The sequence below is a fragment of the Zootermopsis nevadensis genome, unplaced genomic scaffold, assembly GCF_977971745.1.
Source record: "Zootermopsis nevadensis isolate Lab colony 2312 unplaced genomic scaffold, Znev_1.0 Znev_ptg000012l, whole genome shotgun sequence".
NCBI lineage: Eukaryota > Metazoa > Arthropoda > Insecta > Blattodea > Termopsidae > Zootermopsis > Zootermopsis nevadensis.
This window is the reverse complement of record NW_028259144.1, coordinates 10,872,800-10,892,500: the sequence shown is the minus strand read 5'-3', so window position 1 is coordinate 10,892,500 and position 19,701 is coordinate 10,872,800. Positions and strand designations below refer to the sequence as shown.

The 19,701-nt window shown below is 38.1% G+C and overlaps 1 protein-coding gene and 1 long non-coding RNA gene across 4 annotated transcripts in view; one reads left to right on the top strand and one right to left on the bottom strand.

Moving 5' to 3' along the window:
* The window catches only part of Octalpha2R (alpha2-adrenergic-like octopamine receptor), a 492,102-nt gene that overhangs the window by 420,279 nt on the left and 52,122 nt on the right, over positions 1-19,701 (bottom strand). The gene's annotated exons all lie outside the window — the stretch shown is intronic.
* LOC110827670 (uncharacterized) overlaps positions 7,772-19,701 on the top strand; it is a 101,893-nt gene continuing 89,963 nt past the window's right edge. For all 3 annotated transcript variants that reach the window (XR_002542449.2, XR_002542450.2, XR_002542447.2), the window contains exons 1-2: positions 7,772-8,039; positions 8,140-8,313. This is a non-coding gene — a long non-coding RNA (uncharacterized LOC110827670). The remainder of the gene's footprint in view (positions 8,040-8,139; positions 8,314-19,701) is intronic.

The window sequence follows — 19,701 nt, the reverse complement described above, 5'->3', positions numbered from 1 at the left end:
AAATGCTGGTTTCCATCTACAAGTCGACATGGCTTTACAATCCAGATGATTAGCACCCATAAGTTACAAAATGTCCACAGATTACATGAATTTCGGTTATTTAATTTACATCCAAGTCTTTGAAAATTAGTCTTTGACCCTGAACCAAAATTAAGGGCGTTTTAGAGTTTTCAGTCCTAATATATATAGGATGAGTCAGAAGTATATTTACAAATTTCGTGTGCGTGTTCCAGGATCAAATATAAGCAAAAATGTTCTTATGAACTTGGGGTCGCAAATGTTTCATTTTCCAATAATAGCCAAAAATAAGTTTCAATGAACTGACTTTATATCAAAGTGAACCCAGCTTCCAGCAAGGATTTTCAATTAATGTTTGGGCAGGAATTCTTGGCGAAATGCTTATTGGTCCACACATGTTTCCATCACGTATAAGAGGACCTTCATATCAGCGATTCTTAAGAAACCACCTGACACGTCTCCTTGAAGATGAATCACTGAATACAAGAAGACAAATGTGGTTTATATACGACGGATCCTCAGCAGACTTTTCCCGTCGCACCAGAGATCATCTCAATGAACAGTACCCTCAGCGATGGATTGGACTCGATGGCCCAGTAGCATGGCCACCGAGGTCACCTGACTTCATTGGATTTTTATCTGTGGGGTCATTTGGAGTCCGTCGTTTATGAAACACCCATAAACAATGAAGACGACCTATGGGAACTTGTGCAGAATCCATGTCAGATGATTCGAGGAAACCCTGGTGTGTACGAACGAATTCGTCAGTCTTGTGTACGTCGTGCTCGGGCATGTGCGCAGAATGGAGGAGCAACCTTTGAGCATCTGTTATAAAGGAAAATTCTTGTCCTTATACTTGGCAATAAAGGCATACATTGGAATTAATTTTTGGCAATTATTTTGAAAAGAAGCACTTGCAAGCACACGTTCATAGGAACATTTTTTCTTATTTTTGATCTGGGAACACTCACACGAAGTTTGTAAACATACTTCTGAATCACCCTGTATATATATATATTCATTCATTATATACATATATATATATATATATATATATAAAGTTTTGTAATGAAGCTTTCCATAGTATTTAAACTTCACTGAAATCATTATCAGGATTAACAAATAAAGGAGTATAAGACACACACTACATATGGGGAGGAGTAGGAATTTACTCAAGGTACATGTCTAATGCTAATTTTAGAGTTATGTCAAAATAATCCCTAAAATGGAGCGTACCCTGACTCGGCCAATGTAGTCTATTGTCTGGCTTAACGGTACCGTGCTAGCTACTTGATGGCAAAACTTAGTTTTTTCTTATAGTCCAAGTGATAACCCTGGACCTTCAAGATTGAAGAGGGCTGATCAGTTGCACCATTCCTTCTCAAATCACCAACACAGACAGTAATTAAGCAACCATCAATATCTGTGTACACCACAAATTTAACACAAGAATAAGTCGTTATAATTAAAATTCCGCGTTCCAGAAGTACTTGGCACGAATGTTCTTAACGTCAAAATACCTTTTGCAGTGGGGTAAATTTCAAAGTAACTAAAAACTATGTGCAGTATTTCTCCATAAACAATATTGTACACTGGTTTTTGTTCTGATTTGAGAAATTCTCAAATGGTTTCAGGTGTTTCCTTTTCTATCTTTCGAAGATTTGTAGGGCCCATTCATGAAGTTATCCGAGAGTACTTTAAAATTTAGGCTTGTTGCTACTTAAATGACAAAATATGAAGAACATTGTTAGACGTCCTGCGACAAATGAAAATGTGGTTACAACAAACCAGGGAGATTCGTACATGAATCTTGCGTATTTTGTTTTATATTCCAACTGCAAAAACAGCGGAAGAATTTGCGGACTGTCTCTAGTCGGCATACAAAATACTTACCAGTAGATCTGCATTTTGAGAGAAAAGGGGTTTGTTGCTCAGTGGAGTTAATACAGTTCATGCGGCCATACATATAATCTAAAGAAGGTTAAGAAAAACCCAATAACCTGCAGTCTTCTGTCAATAGTTCGTTTGCAATCGACTCAGAGATATTAAGAAGTCAGTGGTAATAGAAAATATAACGCTTGAAAACAGACATTTTTAATGTGCCATAAATTTCGAGTGACTCAGTGCGGACGAGGGTACCTCCATTAAAATATGAAGTAACAAATTTTTCGAATAGATATCATTAACTGTGTAATGAAATTCATTAAATTTGAGCATCAGTCAATTAAGTAATTCTAAGCAGCAGTTTCTGCTATGTTTGTTATCAGACTTCGAATAGGTGAACAGCAGACAAATAAGACAATTCCAAATTCTTGATAAACACAATTCTGAGCGTGAATATTATCTTCCTTTCTTTATTTCTTCGTCGTCATCTTCACCAGGGGGCCAAAAATTCCCCTTGACTGATGGCATCATGGAGACCGAATCAGGCTAGTTTATCGATAAAAAGAAACACTTTACATGAGACTTAACACATGCAACATATTTATACAAATGATTTACTCCGCATATGGCTTGGCTAAGATTTACACCATGCAAGATATCCATCAAACCATTATTTAAGAACCGTTATTTTGAATCAATTTTGCGTGAGAGTAGATTTTCGTGGCAGAGAATACTGCAACATACTACGTGCTACATGACCCTGTTGTTTCCTCTTGAATATATTTTTAGGAATAGAATAAAGCTGATTACACCCACAGGTTTCTAGCCATGCAGCATTTTCACATAAGTCTCACTCACAAAACTATGCACCTGCAAAATCCATTGTTTGGTAGTGGTGAACACTACTATGTCGTATTCAAGAGTTACTGTGTTGAAATCTGGATGCTGAAATTGTACAAAATTTCCTCAGCACCTCCCAGGAAACATCGGAACAGTACAGTTAGTATGGCCGCGAACAATTCTCTCCATACCCTGAATACATTCTATCATTCAACGCTGCATTACCTACGCACTGGAAAACGTGTTGTCAAGTAAACCAAACATCAATAAAGTCATGCAAATAAAAAAAGTATTTTTAATTAACCCCAGTTTGTTTAAATTAAGTGAGCAGGTGAAATGTTATTTCACAGAAGTCGCAGTTATTACATTGTGTAAATGAATTGAACTCGTTTTAGTTAACAATCCCCATGAATGCTATCGATAATTTCCACTGTCCAAGAGACACTGGGCATCACTGAAATTTAAGGATCCTCTCAAAATATCCGAGTATTTGTAATGTAAAAAAATACCGCTTCGTCACGAGCATGAAAAATTAGAAAACAACATATATTTAATAGTAATAGATTTTCGCTTCGTTTAATTACCTTCAACAAATGAAAAACGGTTAAAATGAGTGTAAACATAGCACAGTATTTCCAAAGTACTACTGCCGCATGGATACTGATACATGCAACGCCTGTGTTGTCTGGTTTTTATATCGATCGTAGTTACTGCTATCAAAGATAAAAATTGGTAATTAATTTTTACTAGATCAGCATTCATACGCCAATAGTTTTTGCCCACAAGCGCGCACAGCATGACAACTAAAGGTTTGTCAATACAATGATAAAACTAAGTAACTCGCTGACAGATCCATGAATTCATTGAGTCTTGGGTTTTTTTTCAGCTGCATAGGTTGTACATAGAGTGAGTGAAGATTGATCAAGCAGTGAAATGACTGTTTTGTTTTCTTTGCTTTAGAAACTGAATTTTTAATACCACATTGAAACACACTTCAATAAAGTATAAGTCTCATAGAATAAGGTGCTAAGAATTATTAATAATGTTTAAGTGTATTGCTAATCGAAATTTTACATCAGCAACCTGACATGGTGTCGACCAAAAGTCATTTCAGTAAGTTAGGAAGAATATTTTATTTTACAAGTGTGTTCAGAGATAATTTCCGACTCAGGAAATCAGCCCAGTACAATACAATGCGATCCCATTTTTGATAAACATATATAATACTTTGCGCCCTTTCGATGGGTTAATATGTTGTATCGTGAAGTGATCACAAACACGCAAAGAAACTGAAGTCCTGCTTCAGAAGAATGCTCCTCATTTTAGGCGGCTAATCATCGAGGGTTACACAGAGAATCGAATCCTTAAATAACAATTATTGCTACCCCTACGCTGGTTCAGATGAGTGTCCAAATTTTTTGCTGACAACTGCGAAGGAAAATGAAGAATTTTTCAAATAATAAACACAATATCAATTTATTTAAATGTTAATCTATAGATGGACGAATAATACGCCGTTACACCAAGTGTTAGTCCACTTCATTTACTGAAACAACTAATAGATCTTGTTCTTTTCTCATCCATGTTATACAAGGTATGTAAAGCTATAATCTGCAGACTGGCGTATCAAGATCTACTGAGATTTATAACATAGACTACTGCATACATGTTAGGAAAAATTAGGTGACTACCACGTTCTTTGGTTTCCTGGATTCAGTATGTGTCCTGAAGGTTTTGCGAATGGCCACTTCGACACAGGTTCCATTGATTTTTCTCCGTCACTACGCAAAATCCGAAATGCTTAACAATTTGATAATTTACGTTTCTTATGAAGCCCTCCCGAATTAAGTTAATCAAGAAGACCACACGACTGCGGAAATCACAAAATTACTTAACTTTCTAAATTATAATAACAATATTTGTTACAAAATCAAAACTCTGCTGTATCTGTCACAAATTTTTACTACATATCACCCTGACGTATTCATCTTACTCTGTCCTTAATACGAGCGGGCAATGCCTGGGAAACTTCTAACAATAAAATTATCTTTCTCCTCCCAGAAATATTATGTCCCTCACTTCTCCCTCATATTTTCCCGTGCTTCTATTCGTCTGCTATATTTTCAACTCTCCTTCACATTTTCTTTGGCTTAAAAAATTAATATTAAAGGATAATAATGTCAAAATAACATGAAACTATCGAGTAGTAACATAAGTGCGATTACATTTCCAATAATCTCCTTATATCCGAAATAAATCACAGTCAAGACTTTTCAGATTTACACAACATAAACCATATTTTTGTATGATATTCCTACTGCCTATCCACCACTTACTTTTCTAACTCTGTGTGACCACGAATTTTAATCTATAAGCTATGATTCCCAGGATTGTATTTCACTGCCTTCTTTCTTCATAGTAGTGTAAAATTTCGATTAAAACGCATATAAATTCACACGCGTAAATTCAAACCGTAGATTAAAAACGCAGAGCGACTAAAGCAACACAAATTGACTATCGTGCATCAGACACGGCCTTGTAAGCTCCACCGCTTGTATCGTGGAGCTTAGGGAGCGCTACATAATATGAACGAAGTATATTTCTGTCACTAAATCACTTACACTCTAAAGTACCTCACTGCGTCTTTCTCGCATCGAGTTTATTTAAATATAGAACATATATATAACTGACACCAGCTAACTACAAAGAGCTGGGTATTTCAAAAAAAAAATACGTTTCTGTAGCTGCTCAACAAGGTCACTCTTTTATTATGCTACAAACTTTGTTGCTGCATTCATTATTTTTAGATTCCGAACAAAATAATGGGTTCAGGTCTGTATTTGTTTCTGTGCTATATGTCCCGTCCTTATGTTGCTTTTTCATTTTTCGTCTTCAGAATAACCATTTAATAAGACAAATATTGAGGCTCATAATTACATACATTGTACTATTAATTTCACTCTTTATGTGAAAATAGCCTTTTCTGCACTTTATTACACAAACCGTTGTCTAACCTACCTCATAAATTAAGCAAAGAAGGAATTCATATCACTTCAAAAGAATAAACTGAGAACAACTAAATGTTATTTTGAACGTGCAGCTATTTCTCAAAGAAGTAAAATATCGCAGTGTGAATTGGATTCAGCCGTCTCAGGAGGTGGTCCAGTGTTAGGTTGTTTTGAACAGAGTAAAAATCATTCGTGTTAAATAAAGGACGGAGAATTTCTTGTCATTATGGACCATGTGGTAAGTCACTTACATTTTTAGTTGACCCTATTTCATCTTATAAAATCACGTAGAGTCTTAACAGTCGACTCTACTTCTCTAGACGTTTCGCTGTAACATGTGTCTAAATTTTGTCCCATTTTCCTTCATCCTGCAGCAATGAATCTAGTGCTTCATTTTCTTTTAGGCCCAATAAATTTAAAGCATTAGTTGGCCGTTTGTGAAAACTGAAGCCAATCAGAGACCCTCTGACACCATAATCATGACTATAACCACAGATGTATAACCTGGTATTCTAACTAAATAAAAACTGTGAAAATGTTTCAACAGTTAGATTGTTCCTGGCGTCAAACCAACCACAGTAACAGCATAAGAATACAGTTTTCTGCTAAATACTTCATCGTTTCTGGTGTGTTTATGAACTCAATTATTGCCTTCAATTTGCATCTATTTTTTTAAACTCATACTGAAATTAGATTTCATGTTCAGTAACCACTGATAAAGAGATTCGATCATCGAAAATCATCGAAACAGAAGGTCAAATATAATCATGTAAATCAGCTAATAAAGCTATTTTGAAAACAAACTACACTTTTATGAGTTTTACAGAGTAAATTTACATACAGTAACTCCAGCTTGCCAATTAAAGTGAACTGGGTTAAACTGTCGCTGCTTCAAACAGTTAAAGATTTCGCTAACGGTTCTATTATTTCTAGAGCTTTCTCATCCAGTGAGTGTTCATAACGAATGCAAATCTTAATACAGATTTTTATGCTGGTCTGTTTTAGGTATTTGCTTCTCAAATGAAAGTGAAATTTTACGGAAGAATTCAGCTCAACTTGTTAACTAACACTACAAGTGTTTGATTTGATAAGCATCTTAGTTACATTCAATAAATAGATAAGTTCTGACGTTTTTGTTTCAGATAATATTACTTAATAAATGAGTCTAAATAAGTAACCCCATTTTACAAGACTGTACTGGAGTAGTTAATATAAATATTTAGCTGATAAAGACATTCCACTTCATTACTTACTGCTTCTGTGTCCGACCCACCAATCAAGCAACTAAACTACTTAGTCAATTAGAGACCAGCAAACCAGCAGAATGTAATAACCAATCTGATCCAGATCTTCTGGGTTCTGACAATGTATGTTGTGTAAATAGTTACCAAAATGTCGAAGTACATATCGCCTCTATTTTTTCGTTTATTCTGAGACCACAGATTTACAATCCAGAATTCCTAGATGGACTTGGCAATTAAAACAATTCTTCATACTCTTTTTCCCGATAGAAGCCTTGATTCCTCTAATGCAGAGATATCCTAAATCGTCGTTCAGACAAAAAGGACGAATCCTTCGCAAGATAACTGTTAGTATCCTATAGCATAACACACACTGGCAAACATTTATGAGTCAGGCAGGACGCACGATCGCAATGATACCAGTCTAAAATGCTCAAGGTCACCACATGTCAGGGCTTGCAGTGATTTGTACAGAGCATTTATTTGCAGATTCATCACATATGTATAACATTCTTGGTAGCAAATCCGTTTCCCTTTCTTTATTTAACCCGATCGTGTTTATCTGGCTTGATTTACTTGTTCCCCACAGCGCTCATAAATCTACTCAATTTAAGAGTGTGCGTTTGTTAATTTAATAAGATATTCTATCCCTTACAACGGTTCCTTGGTGTCATTCTGTACTTCCCTACCTTCCTTTGTGTCAGCCTGTTCTTAACCTCACTTTTTGCCGTCAGAGTGCGCCCTGGTCTTCTCAGGCTTTGCTGTGTTGTGTGGGGAACGGCTGGGGTTATTCGCTGTTCGGTTCTCGGATGTGTAACGTCTGTCCCATTTTGGACCGTTTATTCTGTTTTTTTTAAAGGGGCAGAGAATCGACAGTTTCTTGGGGCTGCTTGGTGTGCAATCGTTCTTTTTTGTGTTACCTGTCTGTATCTTTATATATATTTAATTTAGAGTTTGTTAATAAATACGCATCTTAAAAGTGACTGCGGGCCTGTGTTTTTCAACTAGTAGCAGAGAGCATGGTCTTATGATCCAATCTAACTTTAAGGTATTCTGTTATTGTACTTGTTTATCTTTTTTTCTATTTGAAACTCATTTCTGTGAAATTGATCTTAATGCGTGTTTGCAATTTTTCATTGTTATGATAGAACGAGCCCTACCGAACCAGGATTATGTGAGGTAGGCAGACCTGGTATATGACATAACGATGCGTAAGGGAGTTTACACACAACAGTTGTAGGCCCTCGACCTTCAAGAATATTTACGTGATTTAAGCGGCTGGGAGATTCACGTCTCTACCTTGGAATCTATCGAAACTCTGGGTGAGTTGTAAATCTTGCATAATAAATTGAATGGGATTCAGTAAGTTGTAACAGACGTTTGGGCAGACAACATCAGGCCTAATCAATATGCGAGGATTATGACGCGCCTAAGCCATTTGACTTAAAGGACTCGTTACCTGGCCTAGACCAATCCAATTTTTCCTCCGTTGACGAATTGTCTGAGGATATTTCCCAATCAGTGTCGTCTATAGAGGCGTTTCATAGCCCCATTTAAGCCTTCACAGGATCCCACTCAGGAGCCCCGTTCTATTGGCCATGTCACCTCTGATTCTACCGCGGCTTAGGTAAAATTTTCAGAGTCGGTAAACATACGCCATGACGATACACGCGTATTTGTGTACTAAGTTGCCCAAACCTATTGAGAGGATTTTTCCCCGTCGAACCGTAATATCGGGAGATACGTTTGAGTCGGTCTTGCAACGTTTTAAACTTCTCGTGGAAATCCTTATTCATGCTTCTCGTTCTAATATTCAAAAACAGCCCGTGACCCGGACATGACAACTAGAAAGGCCACGGTCTAGAAAGCCCACATTTTTTTAAGCGTTCTCAAGTTTATGCGGTTCCTTCGCCGGCTGTACCACGGGTTTGTCTTCACGTTGCTGACCATGTTTTTGCTCTCCTACAATCGGGACGTTCTTGCTCAAGTACTCCATTTACCCTTTAACGTGAATTACGTAATCTTGGGAAGATCCCTTCCTTTACAGTAACTCCGGTTAAATGCTACACGGCTACGTCTCGGCCTTTGTACTTGGCCAAGACAACTGCAAACTCCAGTTGGACAAATATACTTGTATTTTTCCCCTTTCTTATTTTCTGATAACCTCACTTGTCCGTTTATTTTGGTTAGCGATTTTCTGGTCAAAACGGGGTTATTAAAGGATTTGAGGACCCGCATCATTTATTTCACATTTGTTGGTGGAAATAAATTTCCCCTTTTTACCGAACGCCGCCATGCCACATTTTTTGGTGATTTAGATTTGGTTGACATCTGAACTTCACGACCACGAAATTCATTTGAATCTGGCTTTTCTCAGATGCTTACTGCTAGGTAGGTTTTACCACTCTTCTTGAGTCGACTGACCCCACGCCTGTTAAGTCCCCCGTACCCCTGTATATGTTTTCGTCCCCGAAGATGACGTATTAAACAAAGGGGTTATTAGACATTCCGTTTCACCATATTCTAGTCCCATTTTTTTGTGCCAAAGGGGGAAACCGATTTCAGCTCTGCAATCACTACTACTACTACTACTACTACTACTACTACTATGGCGTAACAGCCCAAAATCGAGCCCTAGCCTCCTCTATCTTCTTCCTCCAATTATCTCTATCCAACGCTATCCTTCTCCAAGATGCTGTTCCAAGGAGATTTCTGGAGTCATTCGTCACTGCATCCAGCCATCTACCTTTAGGTCTTCCCACTGGCCTTCTCCCATATATTGTTCCTTCCAATATTTTTTTGGGTATCCTATACTCTTCCATCCTGTAGACATATCCAGCCCATTCCAACCTTCTCAGTTTAATGTGAGTTACTATATCATTACTTTTATATAGTCTATATAGCTCATGATCGTAGCGTATCCTCCACTTTGAGTTTTCCTGTACTTATCCAAAGATTCTTCTCAAAATTTTCCTTTCAAGTGCGCCCAGCATCATTTCTGTTTTCTTTGTCAGTGTCCAGAGCTCACTTGCATAGCAGAGGATACTCCTGATGATGGTCTTATATATCCTTATTTTACTGCTTTTATGTACACAATTAGATTTCATAATCTCTTTTAACGCAAAATATATTTCATTTGCTGCTGTTATTCTACTTTGTACTTCAGTCAACTCATCATTATTACTTGTCAGGATTGTTCCAAGATATTTAAATTCTTGTACTTCTTGGAATATCTCCAATGTCATGTTAGGTTGGATCGTTATTCTGTGTCTATCTCTACTTTGTATCATCCATTTAGTCTTCCTTTCATTAACATGTAACCCTACTTTAGCAGCTCCTAATTCCAGATCCTTATATATTCCTTCTAATGCTGGTAGCGTTCGACCCATTATATCGAGATCATCGGCATATCCTACTATTTGAGCATCTTATCTTCTTTTACTATAAAAATTTGTGATTCCTCGTTGTCATCAATAAATTACGTCATCAACAATGTCAACAGATATTTCTTTACTCGGCATTGTTGTGTTCCACAACAATGCCGAGTACAACACAACAATGCAGAGTAAACAAATAACGCTTCACAACAAAGAAATCAAAAATTATCAACCCAGTCGCATTGTCACTGCTCCAGAAGCAGCACATCGCATTCTTGAATATTGACTGACAGTTGGCCTAAAACATTAGAAAAGTGAAAGAAGAAGTTATCAAGTATTTGAAGTACCAACTCCAACAACTCCTACAAGGTAAACTGATACTCATTCGATATATTACGATTACGAAAGTATCATGAAAACTGACTTTGATCGATTTTAAGACGAAGATTTGCAGGGGTGGGGCTGGACGTAAGTAGTTGACTGAACAAGAACTGTTGGTCTCTGAACAGCGACGTAAAGAACTACAACATCAGACCTATTTAAGAAATAAAGAAAAGCGAAAGAAGACTTACATTGATAAACGTAGAAAAACTTATTCAAGAAGAACAGAAGAGCAAAAAACAAACAAACGATGATTTGTAAGGGTGGGGTTGGACGTAGATAGATGACTGACCAAGAACAATTGGCCTCTGGACAGCGATGTAAAGAACTAAAACATCAGACGTACTTAACAAATAAAGTAAAGCGAAGGGAGACTTACATTGATAAACGCAGAAAAACTTATTCAACAAGAACAGAAGAGCAAAAAACAAACAAACGAAGATTTGCAAGGGTGGGGCTTTACGTAGAAAGTTGACTGACCAAGAACAGTTGGCCTCTGAACAGCGAGGTAAAGAACTAAAACATCAGAACTATTTAACAAATGAAGGAAAGCAAAGTAAGACTTACATTGATAAAGGTAGAAAAACGTATTCAACAGAAACAGAAGGAAAAGAAATCAGACGAAAATTTGCAAGGGTGGGGTTGGACGTAGAAAGCTGACTGACCAAGAAAATTGGCCTCTGAACAGCGATGTAAAGAAGTAAAAAATTAGATTAAAGAAAGTGCTCCGAATAAGACACTAAATTAACATCCCGAAGGGGGATATTTTAGTATCTTACTCAAGATTTTAAAACGCATCCAACCCCCCCGAAGGAGGAGTTAGTCAAAAGTTTTAACCCGCCCATTGGGGGGTGAGAGTTAGTTTAGTTTCTTACTCAAGGGTTAAAACACTTGAATGAGACATAAACTAACCCTTCCGAAGGGGGGTTAGTTTAGTGTCTTACTCAAGAATTTAAAACGCAACCAACCCCCCGGAGGGGGGTTCGTCAAGTATTTTAACCACCATTCGGGGGGTTGTTTGGTTTATTACTCAAGGGTTAAAACACTTGAATGAGACACTAAACTAACCCTTCCGAAGGGGGTTAGTTTAGTGTCTTACTCAAGAATTTAAAGTGTTTAAACCCCCCATTCGGGGGGTTAGTTTAGTTTCTTACTCAGGGGTTAAAACACTTGAATAAGTCACTAAACTAACCCCCCGAAGGGGAGTTAGTTTAGCGTGTTACTTAAGATTTCAAAACGCAACTAACCCCCCCGAAGGGGGGGTTGTCAAGTGTTTTAACCCCCCATTCGGGTGGGTTAGTTTAGTTTCTTACTCAAGGGCTAAAACACTTGAATGAGACACTAAACCACCTCCCCCCCGAAGGGGAGTTATTTTATCGTGTTACTTAAGATTTCAAAACGCAACCAACCTCCCAGAAGGGGGGTTGGTCAATTGTTTTAACCCTCAATTCGGGGCGGTTAGTTTAGTTACTTACACAAGGTTGGTGGCGTTTTACAAACTTGACCAACCCTCCCTAGGAGCTCCGAAAGGAGCGCCCTGCTCTAGTTCTTATATAATAATGTGCTATTGAGATCCACCTTGGTTTGCTTAACAACCCAGTGCAGAGCAAGATTAAAGAGCATTGTTGCTAGACCATCCCCTTGTTTAACTCCCGATCCAACTTCAAATAGATCAGTCATACCGCCACAGATCTTAACCCGGGCCTTGGAGCCAGACATAGTCATTTTGACCAGTCGTATCATCTTTGGATGTATCCCTTGTTCAGCCATGATTTTATAGAGTCCTTCTCTATTTATGCTATCATATGCCGTTCGAAAATCAATAAATAGATGATAAAGATTGACATCAAATTCCCAAAATTTTTCGACTATACCTTTCACCGTATAGATTTGATCTATTGTCGACCTTCCAGCGCGGAAGCCTGATTGGTATTCCCCTATAATTTTATTATAATCTTCCTCCAGTCTTTTCCTATTAAGTACGGTCTATAAAAATAGACCGTACTTAATATGGTTATAACTCTATAGTTCTGTCTGCAATCACTAAGAAGATTAAAATATTCATATTTCTTCTTCCGGACGTTACTGGTCCCCGCACCTACCTGCACAGCCGGAGGCGTAGGGCGCCTTTTATTCCACTTGTTTGCCGGAGCTAAAGTCTACACCTCTCTTGATCTCAATGCTGCTTATAACCAAGTCCGCCTTTCTGAGGAGTCTCGTCCACTCACGGCTTTTGCTGCCCATTGTAAGTTGTATACATTTCGTCGTCTGCCTTTTGGAATAGCCACTGGCGCTCAGGTTTTGACACATTGCTTGAGAAGGTTTTTTCGGACATCAAATTCAAATATGTCTACGATTTTTAGGACGACGTAGTGATTTATAATTCGTCTTTTTAAGAGCATTTGATACATCTCCAGGAAGTATTTAAGCGCCTTCGTAACGCGAGCCTTACTGTTAAACCGTCGAAGGTCAAGTTTGCTACACAGCACCTTTCCGTTTTGGGGCACCTTATTTCTCCTTCAAGGGTTACTATTCGCCCTGCTTCTACCATTGCTATCCGTAATTAACCGCCACCGCGAGACGTGAAGGCCATCGCAAGATTTATTGTTATGCCAAATATTTTCGTGAGTTAATTCCGAATTTAGCGAATAGAGCTGCGTCACTCAATGCGAATTCTGAGTTCACCAATCACGTTTCTGTAAAGTTAATGAGTCCTGTTGATAACTTTTGTATCGGGGCCAGAAGTATTCCCTTCAACGCCTACCGATGGGACACCGCTAGCGCCTTGGACAGAAGGTAGCAATTATTCTTCGTCCACTCTTCGATGTTTCCATGGTCTCTTAACCTGATGACTGTTTAATATTTGCGGTGAGGGTTCCAGCACAGTATATCAGCATGGGCTCACGCTCGACTTCTCCAAATCTATTCTTACACCAATTCATCGGCTAACGCACCTGGGACTCGACGTTGATCTCTCTCGTCAGATAATTCAGGCAACGTTCCAGTGTGTTCAACACCTTCTAGAGCTTATCACCTTTCCTCCGGATACCTCAGACCAGGACCCCAGACGTATCACGGGATATGCGACATGACTGGCTTGGGCCCTAAATTGGCCCAAGTTTGCTGCCACGTTGCTCCTACAACGGGACTCTTGTTTGTTCTGGTGGCTGCATAAGCGCAGCCTCCTTCATCGTCCGCTAAACTCTCTTTAAGTCTACTCTGATGCAACGACGACATCATTAAGAATCTATTGACCAGATCCGCCTTCAGACTGTCCACAGGCAATATAAAGTCTCCAAATCCATCCACTTCGCAGGGATGGTTGCAGCAACCGGTCGCCCTCATCGACTAAGAAGGTCCGTCGACCCACCACCATAACGGTTTGTACTGACTCAGACTTCTTCATTCTGGTCGAGGTCTAACATTGCGATATAACACATTTTACAAGAGTTGTATATGACTTATTTAAAATAAAGGATGAACGATATCACCGCCTCGTTGTACGGTGGTCCCTACGGACGCCAATCTGACCCACCTTTCTCTGTTGAAACCGGCTTAAACATTTGTGTATATCTTGCTATATTGCACGAATATTCTCGTTTTTTTGCTTTCGTATTATTTTGCATAATATATGAATTTACATTTGTTTTCTACCAAGTTTCTGTTTCTTCCAATGGCATTCGGTTCCGTCCTTATTCTTCTCACTACGCGTCACCCTTCTCCAGCCTTCTACTGTTTCTGCTGTTTCCTCCGAGGACCTACTGTGCGCGCAGGTAAGATTCTTCGGAACCTCTGCATTGTCACCAGTCTACGTGTCCAAGAATCAACACCCCGCGTATCACTCTTCCGAGCACGCCAGTCTTGTCACAGGTGCATTTACGTATGTGTTACCTGCCATCTACGCCCGGCATTGACTTTGGAAGCCAAACTTTCATCTGCCTCTTTTGATCTCGGGTCATGGATCTGACCTCGGAATGAGTGTTTATGCAAGCTTTTACTTGAAGTTTGCCTCTGTTCAGTGTTCTGCGCTGCTACTACTACATTTACCTTATTCGCCTTGCTGGATATCTACTGTGTGGGAATTTTTTCCGGGCTGCTCCATTTGGGGGGGGATGTGATGTTTCTTTTGTGTCTTCCTATACTTTCATTTGTGTCATTCTGGTCTTAACATTCCTTTTTCCCGCCAGAGTGCCTCCAGGTCTTTTCAGGCTTTGCTGTGTTATATGGGGACCGGCGTGGGTCTTTCTCTCCTCGGTGGTCGGATGTGTATGTCTCTTCCGTTTTGGAACAAAAGTGCTTCGGGTCGGTTTTTTAAAGGGGCAGAGAACCAACACTAGTTCCTGGGGCTGCTTGTTGTTCCATCATTTTTTTCTGTATTACTTGTCTCTATCTATATATATAAAATTAATAATTTATTAATGAATAAGCATATTAAAAGTGGTTGTAGGCCTGTATGTGTTTTACCTTTCAAAATGGCTACCAGATTATAATAAATGATAATTTAAATGCTCAAGAGTACCACAACTACTGATAAATAATTTAAAGCAAGGCTTCTCGTAAAATAAACTGTACTTAAAGTAATGGATTGGTTTTTTGTTACGTCAAGCTTATGAATATATATCAAATAATTTCCCTTTTATAGAAAGTTTCTGAAAGTGCCAAAGGATGTAATATCACATATATTGTGGTATTTACGGTCGTGATGTTACACGGCAATTGGGCATCAAAATACGAAGTGGGTGGCTTTGTACATACATGGTTAGCTAGCAAGGAAATATAGGTGAACATAGAGCACTTTACCTATTAACTATATTTCAAGTGGTCTCCTGGCAGCAACCACGTCGGTACGGCAGAATGGATGTTGAACACAGAATAATTTTGCACAAAGGAACTAAGTACTTTATACTAAACGCTGCTGCAATTCAGCTTTCTAGATTTATTCCTAATTACTGTCGCAGAAACGAATCAAGGAACGTTCAGTGTTGGAAGTATTTGTGAATATTTCCGTCAATACTACTATTATTTGTGTTCATATTTAAGCAATAAAAATCATATATTTTCACTACAAAAATTTCCCCACTTCGCATCAAACATTTATAGCTTCAATAATGCTTGAAACTCTTGTGTACATTCATACTTCGGTAGTATAATCACACAGGCCTTAATATATACTGCAGACAAATTATTTTATGAAATTCAGATTTTTTAAATTGAAGAGTCTATTTTCATGTGATGATACTTCTGTCCCGGAGCATAGTGTAATGTCAACGATATCAAATATTTAAGACGATTTGTGATACACACGCTTTAAACGAGTTATATTCCGTTTTTAGAGTTGTTCTTGTGTTGCAAATCAATTTAAAACCCATAAACTTTATTTATCGTTCAGTAGTCGAATATTGTGAGATTCCGAAACGTTTGTAAGCACAATAATAAGATTTAGTGTTGCATACAGATTATAAATTTGGACAATATCACAAATTCTATAATGATTATTGACGTTTCTAGATGTGTATTTTGATATCACCAGTAAAACTTACTATTGGAGATTAAGACAGGAATTACAGAGTTTCAAAAGACAGAAACAGAATCAATTTCCGAGGTGTCTGTTTAGAACATTTAAATGATTGGAACATGTTAAACGAATATAAATGGTCCACAAGAAAGAAAGAAATTGCAAGTTTATCAAAAATAGGGATTGCAAAAATAAAATTTATTGGATATTAAAGAGACTTCTTGAAATATTCTCTGACGTTGATTTATAAATTTTGATAATTTACAAGGTAACTGTACAAGAAGTTTTATCGTAATTATTTTAATCTTGCATAAGATGATTATTTGTATCTTATCGCTTACTGGGTGAGAATTGTACTGCCGCACATGTAAAAGAATAGCACAAATGCTCACATGCCGATTTACGACCTCAAGAGTACAATATCGGGGAGAAAAGAACAAGACAGTAGTGACAAGGACTGCTCTGACGTGGACACACGTGTTTTAAAAATGTATTACTTGTAATTCCCCACAACACCGTCGTTCGTGGTCACCTATTATTGACAAATATAATGCTGCAATTGAACCAAAACAACAAAAGCCACAACACAGAGAGGAAATAAATTTTGTACCAGCGAAAGCCAATAAACAAGAGAGACGTGACACTGCACCAAGCTGTTTCTACAAACGACGTTATAGAAACCGAGTCATGCCCATATAATCATGCGATCAATGACAGAAAATGTTGTAAAGAGGCGTGTCTATGAGTTAGGTATCGAGGGACGTCCCAGGTGACTGGTTCACATCTGTTCAATTCCAAATCTTTCTTCTTGATCACTCACGAGCATAATGAACGCATAATGAAACGAACAAACGACAAACTAAGTTCTAAATAATCAGTAGAACATGGTAACATATAAAAGGCGTCGTTGCATTGCTCCACACATTTTTGAACTTTGTATCAAGTGGAGGTGAGTGTTTAGCTTCACGCTCCTTTCTCTCCTTCCGAAGCAAAGACCACTTGTTAGCCATTACATTGAATCCTGGAAAAGACGTTGCGGAAAAGTGATCCATGAGACTTCTGTGAACTAAACCCCAGTTGAGTAACCACAAAATTACAATATAAATTAACGGTTACAAACGTGTTATTTATGTTGCTTTTACTCGTATTTACTTGATATAATACAACTATAAATTTTGGCTTAAAATATCAGGAGTAACCAATGCCGCGTTCTATACATATTTTCTCCCCTGGTGATTTCATGCACTGAAACTTAGAGTTTAAATATAGAAAATGTTTCACATAACATAGTTCAATTATCCCACTTGGAGAATAGAATAGCTTGATTCCTTGCCCGCTGTATAATAAAACATTCTCCACGAATGAGGTTACAAGAGAATCGGTGAAGAAAAGGACCGAAAAGAGTAGTGGGGAGTCAGTGCCGGTATTCATATCCGTCTTGATCCAATTTGGGTATCACGCGCCATTTGAAAACCAATCTGCAATATAACACCGGGTTTCATTACAATCTACAAACTAGGGTTCTGTAATGTGATTGTAAGAGCAGTCTGCCTAGCACAGCGTTACACCGTCATACAACTCGGAGGACAGAGGTCATGAGAATTCGTTTATAACGGCGCGAAAATCTCAGCAAGGTAAACTGTTAGACAATTTGACAGTCAAAAGATAGGCAGACAGTTACAGAACAATTTGAAACAGTAATAAAAATAATTAAATGCATAAAATTCTTCCTGACATAAAGAACTCTGTTCTTCTGAATACATGCAGCCTACATCGCAAGAACTATATGAGGAAAAAATCTGCAGTTTTCCTTTATTACTGTCAATGTTCGGAATACATGTGCATGAAAGAGAAGTATACACTTATAAAATAATTTTCAATTAATTCAATTCAATTCGATTAATTTATTTACGTGTTTGCCAACAGCAAGAAGCCAATAACAGGCTAACACTGATAATACATACAATAATAGTGAAATAATAATGAAAAATAGTACAAAAATAGATTAATTAAACTTATACATGTGCAGTATTAAATATAACAGCCAATTACAGGGAAACCCAAAAAAGAAACAATATTAACACAAAGCAAAATAAATGAAGAAATATAAATAAAAACAAAATAATCCATGTAGGGAACACTAATATAATTGTAGAACGTTAGGAAATACAAAAAACAGATAACCAAGCTAGATCATCTATTAAGACAACCTACCTAGGTCATTTCCCTTATTGAGAACGTGCCCTCAAGGGAGACAATGTTTATGCTAAAAACGTTTAAAGATTTACATACGTCATTTGCAGCGATGACGCACCTGGCAGTTAGCAACAATAATAGAAATACGACGAGTATATGGAACATAATAATAAAATGATACTGATTCTTTTATTCATCCGTTTATTCCAACAGTGTCCACAGCTTCTTACTCGTGGCCTACAGAAATATTTAATTATTTTCTTCTCCTTAACAGCGATTTCATTGTATGCTCATTATTTGATGTTAAAGAACATTTTCATATCCTTTCTGCATATGGTTTATCATTCTTATCCTATTCGGTAACCGCAGGCTATATTCGGACATAACTCACGTCTGATATTATTTTATGCATAAATGTAGGGTAACGCATCCCAGAAGATGTAGAACGAATTAACTAACTTTTATTAAACTGGGGGATAATATTAAAATGTATTATAAAGATTGCATTGATCTGGCTTCGTGTATGAAACAGTTAGTGTTTTACGAGCACGTTAATGAACGTTATATGATCTTCGTCCTCGCCCTCAGGGTATTCGTCCTTGTCACCCTGAGGAAGAAGACTAAGATGTTTCTCGAAACGTTGGTGTTTACACCTTTCAGCCACGTGACACGGATGGAAGCCCAAGAATAATTCATTATTACGCTATTCAACCTTCGGGATTCATAAAAGGCGAATAGTTATATTGACCAGCTAAGAAACTATTTACTTTTCAAGAAGGACTCCTGTTCATGAAGTTTATTTCTAAAATCATGCTATCAAAGGTACCACAAGCTTTTGCATATTAGTTCCATAAGTAAAAGCTGTCCCACTATACGCCATATAGGCGCTTGGGGGGAGTGGAGGTATAGCTCCTACTCATTCTTGACCTCAGTACTAGATGGGGGTAAGTGGTCAGCGTCATGCCCCGACCGGCTTTACCCCCGGGAAGGGGCCCCGGTACCCATTGTAGAGGAGGCTGGGTGGGCCCCAGAGACGGTCTGGACGCAGAGGCTAGAGGAAAAATCCTCTGCCCTCGTCGGGGATCGAAACCCGGTCGCCCAGTCCGTAGCCAGTCACTATACCGACTGAGCTATCCCGGCTCATGCATATTACTTCCGTATGACGAATAACAGAACATGTCGTCAGTGGAAGTGGCTCTAGCTCCTCTCAAAGTGAAATTGCAAAATTTTATGTGCTCTTA